Below are 4,120 nucleotides of genomic sequence, written 5' to 3'. Positions count from 1 at the left end.
ACTGTGTTCTTCTTCAGCACTTTGTTAGCTATCCGGGGCCTTCCGCCTTTCCATAAAAACTTTAGGATCCGTGTTTTGATATCCACAACATAACTTGCTGGAATTTTGATTGGGATTGCATTGAATCTATGGATCAGGTTGGGAAGAAGTGACTTCATAATAATATATTTTTTAAATTTTTTTTAACATTTATTTATTTTTGAGAGAGAGAGAGAGAGAGAGCAGGGGAGGGGCAGAGAGAGAGGGAGACACAGACTCCAAAACAGGCCCTAGGCTCTGAGCTGTCAGCACAGAGCCCGACGCGGGGCTCGAACTCACGAACCATGAAATCATGACCTGAGCCGAAGTCAGATGCTTAGCCGACTGAGCCACCCAGGCGCCCCGTAATAATATTGATTCTTCTTACCTGTGAACATGAAATATCTCTCATTTATTCAGATGTTCTTTGATTTCTTTCATCTGAGTTTTGTAGCTGTCCTCATATGGTTCCTGTGCGTATTATGTTAGACTTGCACCTGTTACATTTTCTTGGTGCTAATGTAAATGATATCATGTGATTCAGTTCACATTCCAGTTTTTCATTCATCCATTCATTTTTTTAGGAATTGAAGAATGGTCATGCGCTTCCATTCCTTCTTCATTTATTAGCTGACACACTTTTATGTAGAAAAACTCCTCTTATCAATTCGTTGGCTACTCAGACATATGGAGCATTTAGCAAAGGAAGGATAAATGGAGAGGTTCCCTAACACCTCCAACATTTACCAATGAGTTTTTCCTTAAGCTTTATCATGAAAAAACATTTTGTATATTTCAGCCTATTACATGTCATATCCATAATGGTGCTCAAAGCATCCCCTTAGCAATGGGGGCCTTTTCAATTGACATCTGACGTGATAACTTCTCTGATAGTTTCTTTATTTCCTTAGGTGACAGGATGGTCCTGATTCTTCCTCTGACCTGTTATCAGCCATTTCTCCAAGGAGCCCAAGTGTTTAGAAGCCACCAAGATATGCCTCTCTGGGGCGCCTGGGTGGCTCAGTTGGTTGAGTGTCTGACTTTGGCTCAAGTCATGATCTCATGGTTTGTGAGTTCAAGCCCCGCATCAGGCTCTGTGCTGATAGCTCAGAGCCTGGAGCCTGCATCCAGTTCTGTGTCTCTGGCTCTCTCTGCCCCTCCCCTGCTCTCTCTCTCTCTCTCTCTCTCTCTCTTAAAAATAAAATATTTAAAAAAATTTTTTTTAAATGTATGCCTTCCTACCTTTTCAGTGGGGAGAATCAGGAATCATACATTTTATTTGTTTAAGATAAAATATATCATGGGGCGCCTGGGTTCCTCCTTCGGTGAAGCGTCTGACTTCGGCTCAGGTCATGATCTCACAGTTTGTGGGTTCGAGCCCCGTGTTGGGCTCTGTGCTGACAGCTCAGAGCCTGGAGCCTGCTTCAGATTCTGTGTCTCCCTCTCTCTCTGCCCCTCCCCAGTTGCGCTCTGTCTCTGTCTCTCTCTCAAAAATAAATAAACTTTTAAAAAAAGATAAAATATATCATGAGTTTATGCAGATACGATCATTTTAGAACTGTGAGGTTTTTACTTAATCTTATTGGCTTTGTAGATGTCTTTTCTTTCTTCCATGCTGAAATTGCTTTATCCCACCATACGCACGTATCATCTCAGAATAACAGTGTTATTGAAAACAGTTTAGGTTTTGTTTTGTTTTTTTTTCTTTTCCAGCCCTTGTCTTTAGGGTATACCTCATTAGACATCTACAATAAAATAATGGTGTTTGAAAATTTGCTGGTATAGTTCCTCTTTGTGTGGTTATGCCACCAAGAAGGTGTGGAGTGAAGTTTACTTCAACTTGGTTTTGCTTTTTGAAAATTCACGTATTTAAAAATAGTTAACGTGCATTCGTCTCTTCATATTTTTTAGAAATATTTTTGCTAGCTTATCTTTGGAATGAATTCCTAAAAGCGGAATCACTGCTTCCAAAGGCAAGTACATGTGTGATTTTGCTCAATACTGCCAACTCCCCCTCTATTTGGTTATACTATTTCACATTTTACTGGAAACAAGAATCTGATGTCCCACCTTGAAGTTTCTTTGTAACGTGTGTTAGGGCATGTTATGTGTTTCCTTATATTTTGTTTTATCCTGGAAACAGCCCCAGGAGTTAGGTATTGTTCTCACCCTGACTTTATAGATGGGGGAACTGAGGCTCCAGAGGGTTGAAATGTCCTGCACACAACAAGAAAGGAGTTGATTATGGCCCTGATTGTATGCGTAGCCGCAAAGGACCCTTGGGTGAGACTCAATATCCTGCCTCTACGCCCAGTGGCTGTCTACCTGCCAGCTTCCTGGAGGCTATGGGAATTTGCCAAGTATTTTTCCAGTGCAGGTTAGAAGTGTGAGATAGCCGGGTGCCTGGGTGACTCAGTCGGCTGAGCGTCCGACTTCGGCTCAGGTCATGATCTCGCAGTTTGTGGGTTCGAGCCCCGCGTCGGGCTCTGTGCCGGCAGCTCGGAGCCTGGGGCCTGCTTCGGATTCTGTGTCTGCCCGTCTCTCTGCCCCTCCCCCACTGGTGCTCTCTGTCTTTCTGTCTCTCTCTTTCTCTCTCTCTGTCAAAAATAAACAAACATTTTTAAAAAATTAAAAAAAAAAAAAAAGAAGTGTGAAATAGTTGACGTGCCCTGGGGCGTGCCTCAGCCAATGGGAACAGGAGCCCTGCATGTGAAGGCACAATTGCGAGACCCTTCTACATCATTCCTCAGGAGACTCCAGTAGGATTGAGCCCCCTGTCACAGCGGTAACCTGCTCAGTAACTCAGCTTTAGTGGCTTTGCCTTCCTTCCTGTCTCCCTCCTTCCTTCTTCCTGGGATCACTTTCCAAATAAGTGAACTGGACCTGAGTCTCTGATGTAGGCTTTGTTTCTGGGGAAACCCAAACTAGACAAACAGAAAGAGCATCTATCCAGCTCTGAGCCATGCTGAGCCGTGCTTCTGGCACCTGGAGGGCCTGGTGTGTAGAATGTAGCATGTAGACTTTGGTTTCCCCGGAATGCAGCCCCCCAGTCCTATGGGGCCATCGCATAGCCAATCCATGGTCTTCTTCCCTATAACTATGGTCACATCGCACTCCTGGAGCAGATGTGCCGGAAAGTTCGGTTTTATCAAGGACCACTCTGTGATGTTTGCTCTAGAGAGTCTCCAGCCCTACCCCACCCCCAACTGCCCCAACTATTGCTTTGTATGAGCTAAAAGGCTATGTCTGGAATAGGACCATAGGTTCTTGATCACTGGTGTGGGGATAGGGCTGTGGCTCTGCACTGGCCTCAGTATTCCTTGGTTAAGAAGGTATTTGCTCATGATGCTATGGTCTTTCTTTGATGTCTGGAAGGGAGCCATTGGACACGGGGTCTTCTAGGTACAAAGCCTAGGAGAAGGGAAGGAGACCCCAGGATCTACTGGTAATGCCAATGCGGTTGCCTAGGTGCCTTGATTGTCTAGATGCCCTCTGCAAAGGCTGAGTGACCCATGAGGTATGTACTTGAAATTGTACTTGAATTGAGATTGCTTAATTCAGAGAGGGACCACTTCTCAGAGACAGAGTCACTCTCACCTTACGTGGCCTGGCCTGGTTGGTTCCCTTTGAGGCCATATACCCAGAGCCCTTCACGCTCATGGGACAGCTCCTCACCTGAACCTCATGGGGCATTTCCCACCTCTACCCATGTAAACCATTGACACAGAGACCAAAGTGCTCCTCTGGAGGGTTGCAGACTCAGTCCTCTCTGCCCTTTGGTAAGAGGAGGAGAGAAATAGGTTAGATGAGGTATAGGATTTGTACTCAATAAATAGCTCTTTGTGTTTCTTTGTTTTGTTTTTGGTTGGATTCTCCTCTCCCACATAGAATCTGAGGGTGAGGGCATAGCCCCGGCAGGGACGGCTGACAATGAATTTGTTCATTCATGTATTTACCAAATGGCTCCAGGCAAGAGGCCCACAACAGTGACGAGGATGGTCCTGTGGGGACTGACCCAGTCCTTTTGGTGGAGAGGGGATACACTTAAGTAAGAACACATTCACAAGGGAGTGTCAGTTAGGATGAGGGGAGTGGAGGGTAC

This window comes from Neofelis nebulosa, chromosome 1 (assembly GCF_028018385.1).
Source record: "Neofelis nebulosa isolate mNeoNeb1 chromosome 1, mNeoNeb1.pri, whole genome shotgun sequence".
NCBI classification, from domain to species: Eukaryota; Metazoa; Chordata; class Mammalia; order Carnivora; family Felidae; genus Neofelis; species Neofelis nebulosa.
The sequence above is the reverse complement of the archived record's forward strand: the minus strand, read 5'-3'. Positions refer to the sequence as shown.